We start from the raw sequence: 25511 nt of genomic DNA, 5'->3' as shown, positions 1-25511 counted from the left end.
CAAAACCACACTGCCATTAGCTAAAACATCTATCTTTTTCCTATATCTTTTGCAGATGTGAGTGAATCTACCTCTATGGAAAATGACTGTCAACTCTAAGGCTAGGGACAGAAATTACACATAAACTGGTATAAGTGATCAGAAATTGGTTTAAGTCTGTAACACAATAGAAGTTCAGTGTACATAAACCACTTTCAAAAGGGCTAAAACCGGTTTAAGGTAAATCTGGTTGGATGTAGTATCAGATTTAACAGATTTAGGTTAAATCAGTTATTGAACTTCTGTCCCAGACGCCCTCAAGATTCAAGTTAATTTACAGTCCCCCAGTATCCTAGGATACTTTGCTACTCACCTGCAAACTCCCCCTCACAGGGTGGGCAGGCTAGCCTTTGCCCAAGCTGTCTGCTCCAGCCCAGCAGGGATACATTCTCTAGCACCCCCTGGCTTCTGGCATGTGGCTGCACTTCCAGAATCAAAACTGAATGTCTGTTCACTTGCTTATAGGTTCAATCAACACAGTTTAGACTAATCTGCAAAGATAGAATCAATTGAGCCTCGGGCTTTTTGACTGTCTGTACTTAGTCTAATTGTTTCTAGTGTTTGTTGAGCCTGGATACCTTCAGTAAATAAATCAGTTATTTCTTGCTTCATCTGAAATTGAGGCAGCGCATAAGAGGGGACATAAGAGTCTGGAGAAGGGATCGGCAAAATGCAGCCTCCAGGCTGGATCTGACCCACTGACTGATTTGATCAGGCCCATGCATGGGTGCCCGCTAGTTGTTTGTATCTAGTCTACAGCTGCCCCCAATACACTCTCCATGGGGCCGAGCTCTGCCTACTCCAGCCTGTGCCTGCCAACCCCAGCCAGCACACAGCATCCTGGCAGGGCTTCTCCCATTACAGGTGCAGGTATTGCTCAGTTCCCCCTGCCTCTAGCAACTCCTCCTCCTCCTGCCTCACCATTCGAAGTGGGGAGGAAGCTGCAGCTGAACAGCTTCTTCCGCAACATGCAGTGCTTCAGCTCTAGCTCCTGACCACCTTCCACCTACTCGGCTGCCAGCAGGTAGCTGCTCATTGTGCCAGGCAGGTGGAGTGGGTGGAAGGTGGCGGGATCCCCAGACCCTGAGACAGGCGCTGCCTGGCTGCAGCTTCTCCCCCACCTGGCCAGAGTGGTGCAGGAGGAGGAGGAGCCTCTGGAAGCATAGGGAACCGAGTGGTACTTGGATAACCCAACTGGGAAGATGTGCATGATGGCTAGGTCTGGGGCACTGCTGTTTGGTGGGCATGGGGCAGGTACAGGCAAGAGAGTGTGATCCTCAGGCAGAGTACCAGAGGGGCAGTGGTAGGTTGGATGAGGGAGGGCAAGCAGACCGCACTTGCACCTGCAGCATACCGCCTAAGTGAGCTCTCCTGCACATGCCCCTTGTCCCCCTCACTCCCTTTCCCCTACCCCTGGCCAACTCCTAGGACCTAGTGTGTGGGCAGCCCTGCACATACACCCCAACTCACCCATCACACCCACACACATACCTCCCCACAGACACCCCACCCAACCCCTCCCACATACAGTATACATGAGTAAGAATTTATTTTGAGCTATTATGCAATTGCCTCTATATACACTGTTCAAAAATACATAAATCAGGAAAAAAAATCTTTTTAAAAATTGAATTAAAATGTGGTATAATAGATGTTCAATTCTGAGCATATGTCTTGTTTTATGTCTATCATTTGTTAAATGATATCTTCTGAAAGATTTCATGTGTGCACTTGACAGCACACCAAACCTAGATAAGTGGTGCACCACACACAATAATTGCCTATGTCTGGTCTGGAGGACTAGAAAAATAAAATTAGATTACCCAGAAATGTAGAAGGAAACCTTATGGCATGAAAAATGATGAAGGCAGAGGAATGTGAGAAGAAAAAGGGGGATTGTAGGATTAAAGAATGTAAGTGAGGAAAGGAGGACATAGGGCACTGATTCTCAACTGGGGTGCCATGGCATGCTGTGAACATCTTCTAGGGGTGTCACGATATGGGTATCTCCACAACTATGGTGTTGTACTATGTGCACCTACTGTGGAGACAGACTGGGCAGCAGGTGTGGCTGGAGTCTGTACTCTTCCTGCAGCTGTTTCTTGTCCAACCCCATATGTTGCTTCTGGAAATGGAAGTAAGCTGGGCAGGTGGGACTGTCCTGCATCCCTGTGCTTCTGGGAGAAATGTGTGGCTGGACTGGGAGAGGTTGTGATAAGTGTGCATGATCTGGCTACAGCTATTTTGCACTAACCCTCTGGAGGGGTCATACTGGGCTGTGAAGCAGATGTTTGCACTGCTCCTCTGGGCAGAGTTATGCTGCACCAGAGCAACCCTTTACGCTGCTCTGCCAGAGGAGTCAGCTGGGCTGGAGCAGCCATTTGTACTACTTGGCTGGAGCAGCAGGGTCTGTGGACACTTCAAGGCAGGTAAGAACATCCTCCTTTCCCCTTCCTTCCCCTCCACCAACCACCACAGGGATACGTAGGCAGAAATATGAAAGGACATGTGGTAGACAGGAGACTTAAGTAGTAGATGAATGGCAAATTTGGAGAAAGCAAGAGAGTGAGGGATCCAGTGAGAATGATAAGAGATGTGAAGTAGGGCTGTGCGAAATTTCAGTGGGTGTTTTGTTTCAAAGCTGTTTCAACGTGTTTTGAGCTTGAAACAGTGAAATTGAAATGAAACAAAAGGATTCAAAAAGCTTCAAAATGAAATGAGGGCACTTGAAATGTTTCAAAACTTTCAAAAAGTTTGAGTTTTGAAGCAGCCCGGTGGCGGGAAGTTGGGGAGAGCCACGGCTGCACTCTGAGGAGTTCCGTCTGCCGCATGGAGCTCAGCCCAGTGGTGGGAGGCAGAGGAGAGCCAGGGCTGCACTCCAAGTGGCTCTGCCAGCCCCACAGAGCTCAGCCCAGTGACAGGAGAACCAGTGGAGGGGCTGCTTTGAGCACAGCTCTGGTTCCAAGCACAGCCCTGGTCAGTGGCTCTCCACCACCTCCCACCACCAGGCTCAGCTCCATGGGGATGCGGAGCACAGCCCTGTGAGCACAGCTTGGCAACTGGAGGCTCTGCAGTCCCATGAAGCTGAGCCTGGCAGTGGTAGGCAGTGGAGAGCCAGTGGCAGAGCTGCTCGAGGTCAGCCCTGGCTCCGGCCACAGTCCTGGCCAGTGGCTCTCCACCACCTCCTGCTGCTGGGCTCAGCTCCATCGGGCTGGCGGAGCTGCTTGGAGTGCAGCCCTGGCTCCAAGCGCAGCCCTCACAAGCACAGCCCAGCAGCTGGAGGCTCCGTAGGCCCATGGAGCTGAGCCTGGCAGCAGGAGGTGGCAGAGAGCCACTGGCCAGGGCTGCACTTGGAGCAGCTCCACCACTGGGTCTCCCGCCACCTCCCACCTCTGGACTGAGGTCCGTGGTGCTGGTGGAGCCATTCAGAGCACAGCCCTGGCTCTCTCCCACCTCCTGCCACCAGGCTGAGCTCCATGGGGCTGGCAGAACTGCTTGGAGTGCAGCCCTGGCTCTCCCCTGCCTCCCACCACTGGGCTGCACTACGAATGGCTCCGCCAGTCCCACAATCCTCCCAGGGGTGCAGGCCCCCAGATCTGCATGCAGGATGACAAGCATGCAGGCAGATAAGCACAGTCTTCCCGGTGCTAGGTGCAGGCTGTGCCCAGCATCAGTCCCAGATGGCAGTGGCAGCCTCCTGTCATTCTATGTGCAGATCCAGGGGTCTGTACCCCTGGGAAGAGTCTGGCACAGCCCCACAGCCTTCCTGGGGGTGCAGGCCCCCAGATCTGCACACGGCATGACAGCAGGCTGCTGCTGCTGGCAAGCAAATGAGTTTTGCTCTCAGAACCTCAAGGTGCAGTTTCCCAGAAATTCCTACACCTATCTCCTTGAAACCTGGCAGGCTTCATGCCCTCAGAAGGGGCTACTATCCCTGCAATTTTCATTCAAATGAGGCAAGAAATGACAAAGTTATAGGCATTTTTATGACTCTCCATGATAACGTATGGGCAAAATGTCAAAATCAGTTGAAACAGCGAAACAGTTTCAACAAAACAAAATGGAACAGTGCTTGGAAACAAAATGAAATGATGAAATGAAATACTGTCCCTTTGAAATGGCAAAATGGAAGTTGAAATGAAATGGTACTGTTTCGCAGAACCCTAATGTGAAGGCAAAGGTCAAAGGCTGACTGAACTGAAGAATTAAAGAGAAGCAAAAAGTGATAGGAGAGGGGTGCTTATAGGGACAGAGTAGCAGTTTTTCTCCCCAGTGGTTAAGACAAAATGAGGGCAACTCCTCTCTAAGAATAAGGTGGACCATTTCTTTGTTAAATAATCTCAGTGTTTTAACAATAATCTCATGATTTTTTAATCTGATTTAAAAATAATTTCATGACTCCTAAAATCTGATTAGTGTTTTATGAAATTAAAGTTTTATATATAAAAAGAAAATAATGAAAAAAGTGAGGCAGAGGTAGGGAGTTGTATAGGATGGTGGGTATGAAATGACAAGTACTGCAACGGAGGTGGACGTAAAATTTGAAAAAAAAACTTCAATGTGTTCACAGATCAGGGGATGGATAATATCTATTCCATAATTCAGGAAGATTTGATATATGAAATCACAGGCCCAGTAGCAAGGATTTTTAATAACGCTATCAAGTCAGTGGAGGGAACCATAAGATTGAAAGATAGCAAATATAGAACTTCTGTTTAAAAAAGACGTAGGGGAAGTGAATCAGGTAACTACAGACCTGTTACTCCGACTGCAGTAGTATTCAGGGCTAGACAACAAATTTTGTAGAAAGGAATTGTTACATACACACAAAGGTATATGAAAAAGGGAAAAAATCTAGAGAGAAATCATGCCAGACTAACTTGGTAGTTTTTTTTTTTAATGAGAGCTAACGAATGCATTATGTTAGAACTCATTGAACTGGACTTAAAATATTTTATATAGTTCCACATAGAAAATTATTGGTGAAGTGGGAGAAGCTGAAGATTAGTCAAGATCCTGACAGCTGCTCAGCTATAAGGTGGATAAGGAGCTGACTAAAGGAGACACCCCAGTAGATTATGTGAAAAGGAAGCATCAGACTGGAGGAGTTTACTAGTGGTATTCCTCAAGTATCAGTTTGGTGACTGATTTTGTCTGGTATTTCATTAATGATCTTGGCAAAGTAGAGGCCACGTCCTCTCCAGCAGCCTTGCTATCACATGTATTCAGCATCCCTGTATTTCAAAATGGCTGTGAGGACACTTTAACTAAAGTTTGTCGAACAAGCTGTAGTGAAAGTGCCCCCACTGCCATTTTTAAGTGTGGAATGCTGAATACATGAGATACTGCAGGCATTTTAATTAGAGTGACTCCCATAGAGAGTTGCTCTAATTAAAACATCCCAAACCCAGAGCACATGTGTAGATGTTTTTTGAGTCCAGTCTCCTGCTATCATAGGCACTACCTCATACAATCTTTTTCATAAACTTGCCAAGCTCCATTTTAAAAGTAGTTAGGATTACTTTTTCCAATTGACAAGATGACCCAGAATCTGTTCTGAAGGTTAAGAGTTGCTATACCCCCTCCCTCCCATCTAGGTAAAAGTATTCATAGTCAATTTACACCTACTTGTTCTTGTGCCAGCACTGGATATTTGTTTAAATAGTTCATGGGCCTTCCTAGTGTTTATCTCCCTAACAGATTTCTAGACCAGAGTCTTGACCTTCTCAACCTCCATTTTGATAAACTAAACAAGAAAAGCCCAGCCAGCCAGTGAGCTTATAGAACTCACAGTACATACAGCTCACAGCCAAAGAGAGGCTGCAGGCTTTGTAATACTTGTGAGAGTCCCTGGCCCTTTGCCTGTTTGTCCAAAGTGTATAGAAAACAGGGAAGTAGGAAGTGTTTCCTAGCTGAGAAGGAAGCAGGCGTTGGCTGTTAGGGGTGAGGACAGCAGCTGCTGCTTTGCATCACTGCAGACCCTGTTAAACTTCTAGTACAGCAACACTACTACAGGCAGATAAGTAATTCTATTTTTTCCTCATAATAATAAGGATGTGTCAGGCTCTCATCTACTCCATTCTTCATATCTGCAGCACCCTTTCTATCCAGTCTCTCTAATATGCATATTGCCTTTTTGCAGCTCATTTAAGCACAGCACCTGAATTCATTTTCCTTGCTTGCTGTTTGGTGATGCGCTCCCTGTTTTTCAGTCCCTCTTTTGATGCCCCTCATCTTCACTGATGTCAAATTCAAGCTCCTATTACTCTACAGAGTTCTGCCTTTCTATGCCTACTCTTGCTACATCTTCCTTCCACTATCTCCATTTCATAAAGACCAATCTTGATTGCTCTTTTATCCATCACTCTCACATCTGTCCTCACACTATCCTTTGCATGGCCAGCTACAGACAAATACCTTTGCCACACTGGCCCTGAAAGCCCTCTTTTATTCCTTCCTGTCATCCATCAAAACTGGATACTTCCATATTGCCTACAAGGTAACAGGCAAATATAGCTAATGCGTATTTAACAAAACAATAGATTGATAGATTGTTAGGAGCTGGAAGGGACCTTGTAAATCATCAGGCAGGAAAAGACAACTGGGATCAAGTGACCCCAGCAAAGTGACTGTCCAGTCTCCTTTTGAAAATGTCCAGGGTAAGTGACTGCACCACCACTGGAAGGAGTTTATTCCACAGTCTGGACACCTTTTCTGTAGGCTGAAGAGGCCCAAGACCCTCAGCCTCTCATCATATGGCTTGTCTTGCAAGTCCCTGATCATACAGGTGGCTCTTCTCTGAATCCTCTCAAGTTTTTCCATGTCCTTGTTGAGGTGTGGCACCCAGAACTGGACACAGTACTCCAGCTGTGGTCTCACCAGTGCAGAGTACAGTGGGAATATCACTTCCTTCATTTTGCATGAGATACAAGGGTTAATGCATGCCAGCATGTTGTTTGCCCTGCTGGCCACAGCATTGCACTGCTGGCTCATGTTCGTGCAATGGTCGATCACAACCCCTAGGTCCCTTTCGGCCATGGTGCAAGTCAAACTGTCACCAATGAACCTGTAGGTATGTTGGGGATTGTCTGCCCCCAGATGAGCACTTTACACTTCTGAGTGTTGAACTTCATCTGGTTCCGGTTGGCCCAACTCTCCAGCCTGTTCAGGTCTGCTTGTATCTGCAACCTATCTTCTGGCATGACCACGCTCCCCCATAACTTGGTGTCATTTGCAAACTTGGCCAGCGAGCTTTTCACCGCCACATCCAAATCATTGATAAAGACATTGAAAAGCACAGGTTTAAGCATGGACCCCTGAGGGACACCCCTGACCACTTCTCGCCAGGACGACACAGATCCATTCTTGAGAACTCGGAGTCCTACCATGCAACTAGTTTTCCACCCACTGAGCTGTTGGAGCAGTTAAGACCACAATTTTCCAATTTTTCCACAAGGATATTGTGGGATACTAGATCAAAAGCCTTTTGGAAGTCTAGGTATATAATGTCGAGTGTAGATATATAATGTCAAATAGTTCTATACTACACACACACACACACAGAGTTCAATATAGTTCTATACTACACATACAATACATAGTTACAGATTTTCAAAAGCACAAGGGTGAGGTGTCATTCCCATTGTTTTCAGCTAGGTAACCAGCTGCTCTTGGAAAAAAAATCTCTAAAATATGTACAAAAATGCTTTAATGAATTATGGGTCTCTCTCTCTCCTCCCCACCCCCAACACTTGCCCTCCACACTCCTTCTTAGTATGATGCTTATTTTCTTAAATTATAAACACTTTAGGACAGTTCTTACTTCTTCTAGATGTGTCAACCAACATATTATAGGTGTTATTTATATAAAAATAATACACAAGAACAAGGTGCTTACGCGGAGCAACTAGTGCCTACAGATCATTTTTAGTTATATTTTTCAGTTGAGTAGCATAGGCAGTCATTTAAGTCTACCACTGCCTATTCAGAACTGTGAACTGTATCAAAGAAAACAACAGGACTCCATTTGTCTGCAAAGTTGCTGTTGTACCAGTGTCTAATACATCGTCCTATAAAACACTTCCACTACCAGTAGCATGCAAAGTGCTGTAAATTCAAACTCAGCATTATATTGCTTTTACTGATGCTATGATCGATTAGGTTTTCAATATGTTTTCTAGATTTACAACAAACACATGCTAAGAAAGTGAGTAGGGCTCTATTCTGCTGATGCCCCTCCTCAACTACCATAAGTACAAATAAGCAGTTTAGGGGTCTGAGTGACTCAGACAGCCCACTGTTCCTGCAGGTTGACAGTCACTGTGTCAGCACTTCTCCAGTTACACGAGCTTGCTTTTGTGTGCTGATGACAGCTACTGAGGTGAGAACTTGGAACCTCAAAAAACTGAGGATTTTTCTTGCCCCTTTTACTTTTGATCTGTTTCTTGATCAGTGTGCCTAATTCAAAACCGAAACACTGAGACAAATTATATTTGATTCTTTTATTACATTAAGCATTCTCAGAGGCTATTTACTATCATTAATCCTTCAGCTAATTTCCAAGGCAGGAAATGGTTGAACCAGCCCCACCCCACTTCTCCCTTTAATTAAGACCTATCAAATACTTGAGATCATGATTTGCTACAGTTTTCAATGCTTTAATTATTTCAGTAAATTATTGGTCATGACAATATGAGACCACTGTAACTCTTGAAAGCCATTCATAGCATGGTTAGAGGCTGTGAAGGCTTCCAAGAAGCATATTATCACCACATACTAAGATTAGCCTGAGAATATCCTGTTGTCCTAATCCTGGGCCCTTCCTCAACTAATTTTATAAATTACATTTGCTGATGAGATATCCCTGTGATGTGATAAACATCACCTTAGACACTACTGAGTTCATTTATGGCCTACATTAGGGCTGAGTCTGCACATGTAGTACTGCTCCCTGGGCTTGATCTGGTAGCTATTGGTCCTGAGTGTTTCAGATTTTGGGATTTAGTTTAAGTAGTAAAACAGGCAATATTCTAGACAATAAAACTGTAGCCAACAAATGAACCTTCTATCTCTAGTTACAGCTTCTAGATAAAAACCTGCATCTCAAATTATAATTACAAGGTTTTCTACTCAACACTTCTATTGGCACCTTGTTGGTGGAGCATTCTCCATCAACTCCTAGTGATAATCACAGCAGCTATGTACAAACAACATAGGAAGGCTCAAGACAAAAATCTGAAAATCTTAAGGATTAGGTTTTTCACTTTCTGTTAAAGTCTGTAGGTCATCTAACAGCTTTTTCTTTACATAAATAAAAATTCTTTCATTTCTCTCATCAATATACATTATTCATTATTAATGAGTTGCTATATATAAATTAGTACAATCTAACAATATGATCATTAAAGTGTTTGCAGATTTAGATATGATCCAAAGTAAAAACACATTTCTACTTAGGACAATACTTTGAAACTATTTTTTTGCTGAACAATGTTGCATGCATTCAGAGTACTCATGTGAAGAGTCAGTGAGCCACATTTACATTGGCAGATGGTCAATAGGAGCACTGGCAGGAAGGGATTGGTTGAACTTTTGGGTGCCTGTACACGTGCGGGACGCCTACTCTGATGTGGTCTATTAGAACGTGTTGGAAGAGACTTGATTAATTAGTATTGTAATTGGGAAGCATCCAGTTTTGATGGGTGACAGGAAGGAATAAAAGAGGGCTTTCAGGGCCAGTGTGGCAAAGGTATTTGTCTGTAGCTGGCCATGCAAAGGATAGTGTGAGGACAGATGTGAGAGTGATGGATAAAAGAGCAATCAAGATTGGTCTTTATGAAATGGAGATAGTGGAAGGAAGATGTAGCAAGAGTAGGCATAGAAAGGCAGAACTCTGTAGAGTAATAGGAGCTTGAATTTGACATCAGTGAAGATGAGGGGCATCAAAAGAGGGACTGAAAAACAGGGAGCGCATCACCAAACAGCAAGCAAGGAAAATGAATTCAGGTGCTGTGCTTAAATGAGCTGCAAAAAGGCAATATGCATATTAGAGAGACTGGATAGAAAGGGTGCTGCAGATATGAAGAATGGAGTAGATGAGAGCCTGACACATCCTTATTATTATGAGGAAAAAATAGAATTACTTATCTGCCTGTAGTAGTGTTGCTGTACTAGAAGTTTAACAGGGTCTGCAGTGATGCAAAGCAGCAGCTGCTGTCCTCACCCCTAACAGCCAACGCCTGCTTCCTTCTCAGCTAGGAAACACTTCCTACTTCCCTGTTTTCTATACACTTTGGACAAACAGGCAAAGGGCCAGGGACTCTCACAAGTATTACAAAGCCTGCAGCCTCTCTTTGGCTGTGAGCTGTATGTACTGTGAGTTCTATGAGCTCACTGGCTGGTTGGGATGGGGTCTGCCTGGTGTCCGAGCTTTTATGTAGCTCTGGAACCTAGGGACTCAGTGCTACCACCGCTCATCCCCTCCTTTCACCTGATGCTGGATTTGTGTGGGATGAGGGAGGGGAAGAATGACCAACAGCAGCACTCACTCCCTGTGCTCTAAAGCTGCTTGAAAGCAGAGACTCCAAGCAGACCTCACCCTGCCCAAGTTGGTGAGCTCATAGCACATGCCAAGCTCCCAGTAGGAGATACAGTGACAAGCCTGTGAGCTCTTAGTGGCATCCAGGATCACAGCACACAATTGCAGTCAGATCCGCTTTGGCTTTGTGACATGGTGCGGTGAGCTCTCTTCACTCATATGCATCACACAACTGGAGGAGGTGTGGCCATATCTGCATTTCCATTAGTCCAATTCTTGAGAGAGAAATTATTATTCCCTGGTCTCAGAGCATCAGATGAAAATAACTTGATGTTCTGCTCTTTCAGTCAGAAGAACTAGGGGATCCTTCAGCCTTCCCTCCATACCCCACTTCACCCAACAACATAGAGGTAGCACCCACAGAGTGGGCTCTATACTACGCTGGGGGTGCAACACCTGTACAACTTTCCAAAGATCTAGTACAGCTCCTGTCAGGATTGCATAGAATAAATCAGAGTTCCATATGTTCTATTGCAAATGGGATTTGGGGAGTGAGTAGAGATTGCTTTCCCCCGCCACCCTTCCCCTCATTTTCTTTACTATTGGAATGGGGGCGGGGATTAAAAACATTGTAGAATTGTATAGATAATCTGCATTAATGATAACCTTGTTTTTGAGTAGTAGAACGCTAGTATTATCACATCATTAGGAGCAGAATTTATGTAAGTGACAGTAGCACAGTAACACTTGTGGTTTTCAGTGGTTTATGTCTTGTATGATTGTCCATTTCAGAAACATATTTTTCTTCTCTTATACAAATTTTTTTTAGAGCAAGGTTATATAAAACAAAGAAAAGCACTTAAGAATTTGGAGCCACTTTTGAGGATTTGTAGAGTGTATCAGTGTTTGTATAGGTGTATTCAGAAATAAGAATCTAAATTCTTAGATTTTAGGTGTAGGTGTGCTGTGACCAGTGGGGTCCCACAAGGCTCTGTCCTAGGGCCTATATTGTTTAACATCTTCATCAATGATGTGGACATTGGTGTCAGGAGTGGACTGGCCAAGTTCGCCGATGACACCAGACTCTGGAGTAAAGCATCCACACCTGAGGATAGGAGGGTGATCCAGGCGGATCTGGACAGACTCATGAAATGGGCGGACGAGAACCTGATGCTGTTCAACACCAAAAAATACAAGGTTCTCCGCCTTGGGAGGAAAAACCTTCATCATGCTTATAGGGTCAGTAGTGCTACGCTGGTTAGCACTACAGATGAAAGGGACTTGGGGTTCATGGTTGACCACAAGATGAATATGAGCCTTCAGTGTGATGCTGCAGCTAGTAAAGCGAGCAAAACACTGGTTTGCATCCATAGATGCTTCTCAAGCAGATCCTGAGATGTCATTCTCCTGCTGTACTCGGCCTTGGTGAGGCCACAGCTGGAGTACTGCATCCAGTTTTGGGCTCCACAAGTCAAAAAGGATGTGGAGAAGCTTGAGAGGGTGCAGAGGAGAGTCACGCGCATGATCAGATATCAAGAAAACAGACCTTATGATGAGAGGCTGAGAACAATGGGGCTATTCAGGCTCAGGGGTGATCTGGTGGCCACCTATAAGTTTATCAGGGGTGCTCATCAGGATCTGGGGACCAGATGACAAGGGATGACAAGATCAAATGGTCACAAACTCCACTGTGACCGATTCAGGCTGGACATAAGAAAGAACTTCTTCACTGTCTGAGCCCCCAAGGTTTGGAATAGACTGCCACCAGAGGCGGTTCAAGCACCCACTTTGAACTCCTTCAAGACACATTTGGATGTTTATCTTGCTGTGATCCCTGCTGACTTCCTGCCCCTGGGGCAGGGGGCTGGACTCGATGTTCCTTCAGGGTCCCTTGTAGCCCAAATGTCTATGAAATCTATGAAATTATGTATTATCTCTGTCTGTAGCATTGCAGTCTGTGTGTACACAGTTGGTGCTTTTTATAACACAAGATTTGGCATTCTGCAATGATTATGGGACTGGGTAGCATAAGAGTGAATATTGAGTTTTTCATAGTACAAATTATGAAGTGTATACCCATGTGTCTGTATAGCCATAAAATTTTATAAATATTTTTTATTTAAACAAACAGTGCAACTTTTTATTATTCGAAAGAACTTTCATACAACAGTGCCAGGAATTCAGTTAAGCATCTCTATGTAATGACAGGGGATAGAAATTCAGTTAAGCTTCTCTGTGTAATGACAGGGGATAGAAATTTCTCTTAGCTCTATAGCAAATTCCTAGCATGGCAGTCCAGCTTTCATCAGCTGCTCTTCCATTCATGTCAATATTAAGTTCTTACCAAACCTGCTCTCATACAGGAAGTAAGGGGGGAGTCGTATTAAAATCCAAACTTGGTCTAACGTTTCAGGAAGAAATAAGATATTTTAAACTTTGAGAGAATGGGATCAGAAAGGTGTATTCCCACTCTAGTAATGTTTCAAATAATATCTTTTGAAGTATGTCTTTTATGACAATGAGGCTGTATTCTAGCTATAAGAGTCTTTATAGTCACTGTGCCTTGGACAATATTTATTGTACAAGAGTTTGAACACTTTGGCTAGTCAAAGTAACCCATTACTTAAATCTATAGATACAAAAGAATTTGGCTCTGGTTAGAATGGCATCCAACTTTTGTACGAGTGTGCAGATGAGAAGGCATAAGGGTTGATTGAAGCAGCAGTTCCTGTAAGCAGGAGATGCTCAGTCTCTGCTCTGGGGAACAAATCACTCTGATGAGGGCAAGGGAGTACTGGACTGTCTTCCTGCCCTTACTACACCAACCCATAGAGTGTGGCTAGTATGAGAGAAAGAGCAATCTGTGCCATCCAAACACACAGTGCAGAGAGTACTTTCAAAGCAGACCCAAGGGTGATTTTGCCTCACACAATGACCCCAAGCCTTTTTCCTGGGGCAGAAAACTGCACCCTGGACACCAGGCAGATGTCTACATTTGGAGCTAGAAAGTCAATTGGGTGGAAAAGGCAGAGGATCCTATATCACAGGGATTCCAGAAGGAGTACTTTACTCTCTCTACATGTTGGGGTAAAACTAGCTAAACTGAATGAGACACTTGCTTTTTGTTGGTCTTAAATTGGCTGCTTGCTTGTCAATTTGTTTTGCCATTGCTGTTACCCTTTTGAAATGCTGAAGGATAACCAAGATCATTTGCTTGAGTTGAAATGAATGGCAGAATGTGTCAACAGGGACCTGATCTCATTTCAAACAAGAACATTCGTACACAACAATTTTGGGATATAAATTCAGCTCTTTGCTTGGTGAAGAATACTTAAAAGTTTCTAGTCACACTTTTGAATATTATCTGGAGAAGCATCTCATCTGCATAATCTGTGAAGCCCCATGAGTTAGAGTGGGAAGCTGCACCTCTGTCAGTGCCCTTAGTTACCTTCTTGTTGTATAAAAATAAGACAGCACTAAATTAAATTGAAAGTTACTGGCTTTAAAGCTGATCAAACAAAATGCCCTTAAACACATTGCCTGAGGAGCTCTATGTCACAGCACATCAGTGAGGCAGAGAGTTTAGAAGGGATTACATATGTGTATGAATGTTACTTATTTACTGCTTGTACCATGCAAAATAAAGTGCTATGCACCACAAAAAGAAATTGTAGTCCATGTCTTAGAGAGCCTGCAGTCTGAAAAAGAGTATGGAAGTGGATATAACTTTCCATGATAACTTTTGGTAGGAGAAAAATAAGCCTAGAATCCCTCATTTAGGGTAGAGATAGTATTCACTAACTGCTTACAGTTGAAAGGTATTCCAAGTGATTCTGTTCAAAGGCAGAAAGGAAAGGTTATAAAGGGGTATGAGAGAGAGATACTGTAATTACAAAACCATATCACAATAGAACAGACAGCAACAAATGCATGCTCTAAGTCATATAACCCTGCAAAACTTATTGACATGCATTAGAACTAGATGAGATCTATAGTTCATATGGTTTAATGTCCTGCTGGTGGCATTACACAGCCTGAGATACTTGAGAGGACGAGGCAAGAAATCATGCTATCATTCTATAGGCCACATCCAAACATCCATTTATAGTGGTGGAAAATTTTCAGTGCTAGAAATGATTCCAGGAGAGGGAGAAGTACAGGTGTTCAGTCTGCAACAACTCCCTCTTCCCTGTTCCTTGCACCTTACTGAGATCTAGTCTGGTGAAAGTGTATGCTGCTCCAGTCATCCTGTTCCTGGGGAGACTGGAGCAATGGGGCAAAGACCCATGCCTGGAGTCCCTGCAGTGAGAAGCAGGTAGGGACTTTGCCCTACTGCTTTTGTCCCCCTGTGGCCTGGAATCTGAGCTGATGGAGCAACATGGAACTTCCTGTCAACTTCTCCTGCTGGTGACTGGTGTGAGAAGGAATTAAGCTGCAGGAAAATGTGCAGGTGTTTGTTCTCCCAGGAGCCCAGAAGTGACTTCTGCCTCACTGGAGGTAGGTTATTTTTCTCCCAAAACAACCACTTCCACTCGGAGGGAAGAGTGGGAATGTCTTTACACTCAGGATTCCTACTGTATGAGTGGTGATTCTCCTAGTAGAAGTGGATCGTCTTTACGTGGCCATAGTTCAGAGTAGAGCTGTATCATTTGAAGATGATTTTTACTGGAGTTTTGATTTTTGTACTGCAGCAAAATATCTTCAAATGTTTCCTGATTTACTATTCTATCTTAAGAACAAAGGGAGAAATTTACAGGCGATCAAACAGATGAAAATAAAAACAACACTGAAAAGACTGCAGACTGTCCATTTACTGTAGAACTCAAAACTTTACATTTGGTGTCTGCATTGTTTGCTAATACCAGAATTTTAACAGTAATAAGTTTCACCCAAGGTGCACATGTTGTAAGCCTTTCTTTTTATCTCTGAATTCTTGTGACAAGTACAAACAACTTGTGTTCCACTTGTTAGCTTTGGATATTGTCATCAGAAATCCTAAATGAAAACATTGCTTGGGGTTGGCTTTTCATCATTTCATGTTCCTTATTGCCGTGAACGTGCAAGAACTGATTAAGAGGCCAGTGGTATGGCAATGGGTAGCATAGCTCTTCCTTATAATTCTTGTTTTAATCTAATGTGCATGAAAGATAACTAGAGGCTTTCCATTAACTTTAATGAGCAGTAGTTGTTTTTGCTTTACTGTCTTAAAGTATGCAGAAGTCTGGACTGGGAGTGCACAGAAAAATAAGAAGTTCAGATAAATAAGTGGTAGTGTTAAATTTTGAGTGAAAAAATTACTACTGCTTATCCCCCTTCCCTCCAAATAAAATTACTTGCATCCAAGGTTCCCTTTTTTCCCTCATTCCTTTTCTTCTTTCCCCACCATATGCCTTACACCTGTCTTCCTGATGAAAAAATGAAACACTGATCCCTTCTTTGTGTCTTTTAATCCAATTTAACTGGCTGAACAGCTTGCTAGAAAGTGACCTTAAATGCCCCTTCCCTCCATGGTGAAGAGCACATACTGCCTTTACAGTATTATAGGAATGACGAACTGAACTTTGATCACTCATATAGGCAAATGTTTCAGTAGACCGCTCAGCTTCTTATTTTTTCTGTTCACTTCCATATTTTCAGTAAGTATAGGTTTGACATCTTTGTGATCAGTGTTTATAAATGTAGCATACTAATTGTTAAGAATGCAGGAACTATTAGACCTAGAAATTTTCTCACTCATAGTGTCAGTGTCATGTTTTTCTACTGCTGCAAACAGGTTGTGTCATAGAAGTATTTCAGAATGAAAGCAACTGTATTGGTATATAGATGTGATTGTGGCACATCTGATACATGCGTATTAAATCTTACCTTGCACTGTTTAAAACCCACAGAAGTTTTTCTGGGATGAGTGTGTGATAGTACTGGCTTTATACTTTATTTAATTCTAGCTTTTTAGTTTTAGTTGATTTAAATGGCTCTGCTGTTTTACCTATCCTTGAGATCAGAAATAAAAACAGGTTTTTCTTCTGTCCTTTGTTCTGTAGGTATAAACTCTGCTACAAAACTTAATTTTTTGTTTATATTTTTCTCTTTGTTTTCACAGCTCACTTCTGCTCTTTCTAAAGGCAAGCTGTTATATGAAGGATGCCTTTCACTGCTCTGGCAGTGTAAGGAAAGCATTTGAACATAATTTAAATTTGCAATTCCTTTTAGGCACTTTTAGAATAATGTAAAGCAGCATTGGGATAAATGAGAATCAGGCTCCTAATTTTTAGTATTTAGTATTTCTCATTTAATATCATATTTACTGGAACATAAGATGTGTTTTTTTTCCTCCAGTCAGCATGGTGGGAAAAGCCCCTCATCTTACATCCACATACAAGAAAAGGCATTAAATACATTGCCCATCTTTAAACTGCTGCTAAAAGCAACATGTGCTCAGTAATGGGAACTAACTCTGAAGTTGATTAAATGCAACCACACTGACCATGACTATAAAGTATGTGGCCCATGTGGGGGAAAACTTGTCAATGATAGGTTAATGCAACTTCTCTGAATAAAACATGTGAAAATGCTTGTTGAATACAGTCATCATCAAAATCAGTGCTGATTTTTTCAAGTCATGGTGAGCCACTACATTATATATATATTGATTTCTTGTCCGTGCTCACAACTGAGCTGTACCTTTCTTTCCCATTTCCAATGAGTCCTGTTTCTTCACCAGCTGTAAGTGTCAGGAAAAAAAATCACGAAACAGGGCCATAAACAATTCACCCAGAATCCCTCTGTCAGCCGCTATCTCAGCCTGGTACAGAAACAGCCTGGTGCACATGACTAATGTGGCCTCACACTCCAGAAGGTGAAGGTGGATAGGTTCTCTGTGCCTCATCTGCATATAAATTTTTGGAGCACTGGTTCCAGTAATGAGTGGACTAATTAGCACATGGATCCTTTGTGGAAGGTATCTGGAGTGTACACATATAGGAAGCAGTGCTGAGCTGTGGGGTCACCAGGCTTGGAATGCTGTTGACTCTGCTGGGGCCCAGTTCAACTAACTCCTTATTTGGCAATCCCTCACAGTCAATGATTGTCTTCCATGATTGTCTTATCTGTGTGTCCAAAGATGGCTGATGAGACATATCTGGGATTGACAGAGCTTGTACATGTGTTTCCATGTGGAGTGGCTGCCACTGGATTCTTGATTTGGTCTGTAACATGCTGTTTCCGCTGCTCCTGCTTTTCCATCTTCTGTCATTATTGTGAGGTTTCAAATTACTGAGATCCTTACAACAGACTCTTTGTCCATTTGGGGCAGTCCTGGGCAACAGTATTCCACATGTTGACATCGGTGTTGTTGCTTTTTTTTAAGTTAGTCTTGAGGACATCCTTGAAGCACTTTCTCTGCCTTCCTCTTGAGTATATGCCTTGGTTGAACTGGGAGAATAAAACTTGCTTCTGGAGTTGGATATCCAGTTGACATGGCCAGCCCAACAAAGTTGATGTCAGATGATCATCGCCCCAATACTCATGATGTCTGCTTGCAGGAGGACCCTAACATTGGCATGTATGTCTTCCCACTGGATTCAGAGGATCTTCTGCAGGCAGTGCTGATGGTACTTCTCCATCAACAATATTTCCTGTACTTTGTCCATATCTCAGCTTTGTACAGCAAGGGGAGGATCATGACTGTTTGATAAGCCATGAGCTTGGTTTTAGATCTGATGTCATGCTCTTCAAACACCCATTTCTTCAGGCATACAATGGCTACATTTGTGCATTTGAGGCAATGTTGGATTTCTTCATCAATGTAAGCCTTCTGTGAGAGGTGGCTTATGAGGTATGGGAAGTAATCAATGTTCTGCGGTGTCTCACCATGGAACTGGATTACTGGAGCTGTGGACTGTTCATTAGGAGCTTGTTGGTGGAGGATGTTAGCATTTTGAATGTTAAGCATCAGTCTCATTTTCTTGTATGCCTCAGTCAAGACATTGACAATTGCCTGAAGGTAGTTTAGCTCTATTCCAGCTAGAAGCTTGTTGGTGGTCAGATGCAGCATTCCAGCAAGAAATATTGAGAACAGTGTTAGCATGATGACACACCCTTGCTTAGCTCTCATTTTAATATCAAAGGGATCTGATCTGTGATAAATCCATTACAGAGAACCACTGCTCACCAGGGATCCTGGTTTTCCCGGATTAAAAAAAAACAACAAACCCCCCCCTAAAATCCCCAATCTGTGTTTAAAATGAAAGTCCCCCCAAGCCCTGCTGGTGCCCCTCACTGCCCCCCCAAGGTTCCCCAGCCCTGCTGGTGGCCTTTGCTGCCCCCCAAGGCTGCCTCCAACCCTACTGCTGTCCCTCACTGTCCCCTCAACCCCCCCGCCCTTCTGGTACCCCTTGCCACTTACCCACAGCCCCTGGCCCCCAGCTGCCAGGGCTATGGGGCCATGGCCTCAGGTCTGCAGCTCCCTGCCCCCAACAAAAGGCAGTGGTGGCTGCAGCAGAAGAAGTATGGAGTCAGCTCCCCCACTGCTGCCTGCCCTCCGGGGCTCTGGTAGGGACAGCTCTCAGTGCACCCAGCCCTGCTGGTACCCCCAGCTGTAAACCACAACCCCCCAGCCCCACCAGAGGGACCCCCAGCCCCCCGCAAGCTCCACTTACCACACAAGCTCCAGAAGCAAACAGTGAGCCTCAGCCAAGTGGAGCTGTGGCTGACTGAGAGCCTCAGGCTCTGCCCTCCCCTCTCCAGACAGGGCTGGGGTTTTCCCACCCTTTTTGCAAGCATCTCTTGCAGGCTGGAACTCAGTCAGCCTGCACAACTGTTTACAAAAGGAGGAAATCTGTGGGTTTCTCTGTTAAAATGGAAAAGGAAATCCATGTTTTCACTGATAAAAATGGGAAATCAGTCATTTTCTCTATTTTTCTGTAGGAAATAGAAAACCCAGATCCCTGCTGCTCACATACCATCATGGAGCAGGCAGAGAATGTTGACTCACCCAGAGAGTGGTAATCTATGGAAGTAAATCACTGTGGTGTGTCATAGCCAGTGGGGTCCCCCAAGGCTCCGTCCTTAGGCCCATACTCTTTAACATCTTTATTAACAATTTAGACATTGGTGTCAGAAGCAGACTGGCCAAGTTCGCTGATGACACCAAATTTTGGGGTAAAGTGTCCACACCTAAGGATAGGCTGGTGATCCAGGCCAACGTCAACAGGTTCAAAAAATGGGTGGATGAAAACCTGATGACATTTAATACCAAAAAATGCAAGGTACTCCACCTTGGGGATGGGGGGGGGAACCCACAGCACACTTACAGGCTCGGCCTGTTCATCAGAGTGCCTGAAATAGACTCCCTCCAGAGGTGGAGCAAGAACCTACCGTGGACTCTTTTAAGAAGCATTTGGACATCTATCTTGCTGGGATCCTTTGACCCTAGCTGACTTCCTGCCCCAGGGGCAGGGGGCTGGACTCAATGATCCTCTGAGATCTATGAAATATATGAAATTTCCATGGGCATCCATACTTCAGAAGGATCTTCTATAACATTTCTCAGCTGACAGTCAAAAGGTTTTGTGAGGTAAAAGAAGGCCATGTAGAGAGGCTTATGTTGTTCCCACCATTTCTCCTGCAGCTGGCAAGCTTTGAAGATAGTGTCAGTTGTGCCTCTTGATGGGGTGGGCAAAATATGGCCCATGGGCCAGATCTGGCCCAAGGCAGGTGTTTATCTGACCTGTAATGGGGCCATGGCATGTCCTGCTGCTTCCTGGGCACACAGCAGGGCTAGGGTGACTCTGCAGCTTGACTGCCCTTCTAGGTAGCCCAGGTAGTGGCAGCTCCTTCTGTCTGCTGCTACTGCTGGCCCCAACCCCTCAGTACCAGTGGGCATTCATGCTGCACAGCCCTGATCCTATGTGCCCCACATCTGCTCCAGGCTCACTCACCCAGACTCAGCACTGGCACAGAAGCTGCTGCTCAGCATGGCGGAGGGGAAACAGCCCCTCCTTCTCACCACTGCCAGCAATTCCTGATGTACCTTCTCAGAGCCCGCGCCATGCTGGGCTGCACTGCATCTGCTTTACATTGCTACCACTGCCCTAACAGGTGACCTGGGGGTGGGGCACCTGTCAATGGGCGGAGCAACCCTTGCAGTCCTTGACAACTCACCAAAACTCGTTAATCAGGCTTCCAGCTGAAATAAGTGCCCACCCCTGCCCTAAAAGCACACTAAGATTCCAGGAAGAGCTCTTCAGCAAGTAGAAGGGGACAGTTCAGGAGTGTTCTCACAATGATCTTTCCTGTGCTGGGCAGCAAGGCTGTCCTTCTGTAGTTCCCACAGTTGGACTTGTCTTATTCCTTGAAGATTGTCACAATCATGATGTCCCAAAAGTCATCTGGGATTTCCTCATAATTTCAAATCCTTAAGATGAGGCAATGAAGCTGTTATGTGAACTCATCTTCTGTTTGAAGATTTCAGCGAGGAGATGTTGGCTCTCCTTAGCCTTGTCTTCTCACCATTTGTTTTTCATTTACAGGTCCTCCTTTAGACCTCTGCAGTGGCTTGTTGGGGAATCAATTTCTTTTGCTTGCAGTTGGTGTTATTTTGCCAAGTACAAAAGCCTTGCGCTTCTGATTAACCAACTCTTGGATCTCATGGTCATTCTCATCAAATCAGTCTTGATGTTTCCTGGTAGAGAATGCAAGTGTCTCTTCACAGGCACTGATGAGAGTGGCCTTGAGGACAGCCCACATGTTGCTGACATTCTCCTGTTACTGTTGATTGGAATTCACCAGTTTTTCAATGAGGCACTGGTGGCAGAGGTCTTGCTTGCTTGGATCCTTGAGTCTTTCAATGTTGATCTTCCATCAGCATTGCTTCTGCTGCAGCTGTCATTTGGGAACCAGTTTGAGTGATATAACCAAGTGGATAAGTTGGGGATCAGTCCACCAATCATCAGCTCCTAGCATAGCTTGAGTGATGCAGGCATCTTTGTGATCCTGGGCACAGACAATGACATAGTCAATCAGGTGCCAGTGCTTAGATTGTGGGTGTGGCTATGATGTCTTGTGCCTGTTTTACTGACAGAACAGGGTGTTGGTGATGGTAAGTCCATGTTCTATGCATTTGGTCAAGAGGAGGATGCCATAGTAGTTAATCTTTCCTACTCCTTCATTGCTGATAGTTCTGTTTCAGAGGTTAGAGTTCCTTCCAACCCCGGCATTGAAATCAATGAGAATAATAAGTTTGTCTTCCTCCAGAATATCAAAAAGTACTTGACTGGTGACATCAAGAGTCAGGCCATATGCACAGATAACAGTGCCATATTGTCTCCTTGCCAGTTTAAGACAGAGCCATAAGGCTCTCATTAATTATTGAATTGGTTATGAGTTCATTCTTAATGGCAAAACCAACTCTGTGAAGTCAGTGTTTTTCTTCCTGATTACCCTTCCAGAAGAATGTATAGCCACCTCCATGTTCTTTCATCTGACTATCTCCTGCTCACTGGGTCTTGCTCAGTGCAGCTACATTGATATTGTACAACCTGAGTTCCTGGGCCACAATTGCAGTGAGGCACTCTGGTTGTTCATTGTTAGAGTTGTTCATAAGAGTCCTAAAGTTCCAGGTCCCAAAAAGGGTGGTGTGTCTTCATTGGTATTTTTGACTGCAATAAATGTTATCCCACTGGACACGGTTATCTAGTCAGGAAGAAATACAGAATACTACATTAGACAGGCTATGTTTAGGCAACGTTTTCTAGCCCCCTCCACATGTGGAGTGAGCAGAGCAGATCCTGAAGAGGGCTACTCAGTTACAGTTACAGCTGCCAAATTGTACTCCTGTCTCTTCCAAGTGCTAGACAACCTTCTTGTAACTGTTGCCTTTATGCCAGTTCATGACTAGGAGCATCCAGACTTCACAATCCTGCTCCCATCATTATTAGCTGGTCGTCAAAGGGCTTGAGGACTATGCTGGAAAAAGCTGTTTTCACAGAAGATGCCTGTTCATGATGTCTTTTATCATGGAGAAGCTGCTGAATGACAGCTTCCACATGGCTTTAGACAGAAAGGGACCTTGATCCAGGAACAAGGAGACCAAGAGAAAATTTGAGAAAATTATCCAGAAGCACATCTGTGAGGGGCCAGCAAGGGAGTTTATGCTTAGGGGCAATCAACACGGGTTCATTAGAGGCAGGTCCTGTCAGACCAACCTGGTGGCCTTCTATAACCAGGTCACAAAAGCCTTGGACACAGGTGTTGTGGTAGATGTAACCTTCCTGGACTTTAGGAAAGACTTCGACACTGTCTTTCACCCCATCCTCATTAAAAAATTAGGCACCTGTGGTGTCGACACCTACACAGTCAGATGGGTCACAAATTGGCTGGAGAGCCACACCCGGAGAGTGGTAGTGGATGGGTCATTTTCAGCCTGGAGAGATGTGGGCAGTGGGGTTCCCCAGGGCTCGGTCCTCGAGCCCACACTGTTCAACATCTTCATCGGCAGTTTGAACAAGGGGATGAAAAGCACCTTGTTCAAGTTCACAGATGACACTCCCTGCTCATCAGCACAGAGGCAGAGAAGGATCTTGGTATCACTATTGTTTCCAAGATGAACATCAGCTGCCAATGTGGAGATGCAGTCAGGATGGCTAACCGCACCTTGTCGATGCAGTTAGATATATGTGCATAGATGCATCACAAGCAGGTCCAAGGAGGTGATCCTCCCCCTCTATGCGACATTGGTCGGGCCACAGTTGGATGTTATTACTGCATCCAGTTCTGGGCACTGCACTTCAGGAGGGATGTGGACAGCATCAAGATGGTCCAGAAGAGGGCCACTCGCATGATTAGGGGGCAGCAGGGCAGGCCCTATGAGAAGAGGCTACAGGACCTGAACCTGTTGAGCCTCCACAAAAGAAGGCTGAGAAGGAATCTGGTGGCTGCCTATAAACTTGCCAAGGGGGACCAGCAGGCAATGGGAGAGTCCCTGTTACCCCGAGCACTACCAGGGGTAACAAGGAACAACGGCCATAAGTTGACTGAGAGTAGATTCAGGCTAGATATCAGGAGGCACTGCTTCACTGTCAGGGTGGCTAGGAGCTGGAACCAACTTCCAAGCGAAGTGGTGCTGGCTCCTACCCTGGGGGTCTTTAAGAGGAGGCTAGACAGACCCCAGCATCCTTCCTGCCCATGGCAGGGGGTTGGATTAGATGATCTGCTTAGGTCCCTTCCGACCCTACCAACTATGAAACTATAAGAAAACTGGGGGTCTCTGCTGCAGCCTTCATCTGCCTTCACAGCTGTTGAGCTTCTAACTTCTTCTGCCTGCTCCACTGTTGAGGACTTGTAGACCCATGGCTGGGGCCTGGGCAGGCTTATTGTAGTGGTGACCTGTACTCACCATGTCACAGCACCATAAAAGGATATATGTGGCTTTTCAGGATGGAAACCATTATCACGTGCTGTCCTCACCATGTTTTGGTGGTGCTGCTTCTGCTTGGTCCACAACTGCTTATTCATCAGAGTAAGCCCTTTTTTTATTTCAGCTAACTTTCCTTGAAGGTCATTCCGCTATCTACCACCTGTGGATGTGTTGGGTAGCAGTAGAGCCCTGCCCCAGAAGAGTGAACTATATGGTAAATCACAAACCTTTTGGCTTAGGACTAATATCATGCAGAGTTTATATTTTCTAAGTAGGTACTAAAGTGCTACTTAAAACTAGTGTTTATGGGGTACCTGTGTTAAAACTTGTGGCAGTTTCAAAAAAGGTGAAATCTATCAATCTGGGTCCTTGGTGACAATGTTTATTTGATCTTTTCAGTACACATCATTAAAAGGTAGGTTAGTAATGACACATTACATTACATAAGCCAAAGCTATAGCATGCTCATCTTGTGCTCTCAGTGTTATTAATAAAGAACAAGTTAGCATGCCACATTTATGTAATATTTGTTTATCTTGGTGTTCTAGCCATTCTGCTCACCTGCAGTTTTGAGGAAGAACATACAGAACAGTTTGCTGACTGTACAACTTTAGCCATTCAAGGCATTGCATTCATCTGTGATGCATTCAGCAATAAGACTTTTCAGTAAAACTTAGTTGTTTTTGTTTAGTCACCATGAACCAGGCTTTACATACCCAGCTGTTATTTCTATCCTCGGAATACATGAAAATACATTCTTTAAAATTATATTAATTTTAGTACGGTAACTACATTTTTAATTTAGATTCATAGATGTAGTGTTGGAAGGGACCTGAGTAGACCATCAAGTCTGACCCCCTGCCCTGAGCAGGAGTGAATACTGGGCTCATATGATCCCAGCTAGGTAATTATCAAGCCTCCCCTCTTAAAGATCCCCAAAGTAGGAGCCAGCACCACTTCCCTTGGAAATTGGTTCCAGGTCCTAGCCTCCCTGACTGTGAAGTAGTGCCTTTTAATGTCTAGTCTAAACTTACTCTCTAACAACTTATGGCCGTTATTCCTTGTTACTCCAGGAAGCACTCACGGGAACAAAGTCTCTCCCAATCCCTGCTGGTCCCCCCTAGTAAGTTTATAGATGGCCACCAGGTCCGCCCTCAGCCTTCTCTTGTGAAGGCTGAACAAGTTAAGGTCCCATAATCTCTCCTCGTAGGGTCTGCTCTGCTGCCCCCGGATCATGCGAGTGGCCCTCCTTTGGACCCTCTCAATGCTGTCCACATCCCTCCTGAAGTGCAGCGCACAGAACTGGATGCAGTACTCCAACTGCGGCCTGATCAGTGTCGCACAGAGGGGGAGGATCGCCTCCTTGGCTCTGCTTGTGATGCATCTGTGGATGCTCAACAAAGTACAGTTAGGCCTACTGATCATGTCCTTGCATTGTCGGCCCATGTTCATCTTGGAGTCAATAATGACTCCAAGATCTCTTTCTGCCATCGTGCTTTCTAGAAGAGACTTACCCAGCCT

General features: G+C 44.6%; 1 protein-coding gene across 5 annotated transcripts in view; it reads left to right on the top strand.

Moving 5' to 3' along the window:
- ANK3 (ankyrin 3) overlaps positions 1 to 25511 on the top strand; it is a 378647-nt gene that overhangs the window by 130736 nt on the left and 222400 nt on the right. The gene's annotated exons all lie outside the window — the stretch shown is intronic.

Source organism: Crocodylus siamensis, chromosome 7 (assembly GCF_052110815.1).
Source record: "Crocodylus siamensis isolate JL-2025a chromosome 7, ASM5211081v1, whole genome shotgun sequence".
NCBI lineage: Eukaryota > Metazoa > Chordata > Crocodylia > Crocodylidae > Crocodylus > Crocodylus siamensis.
The sequence above is the reverse complement of the archived record's forward strand: the minus strand, read 5'-3'. Positions and strand labels throughout refer to the sequence as shown.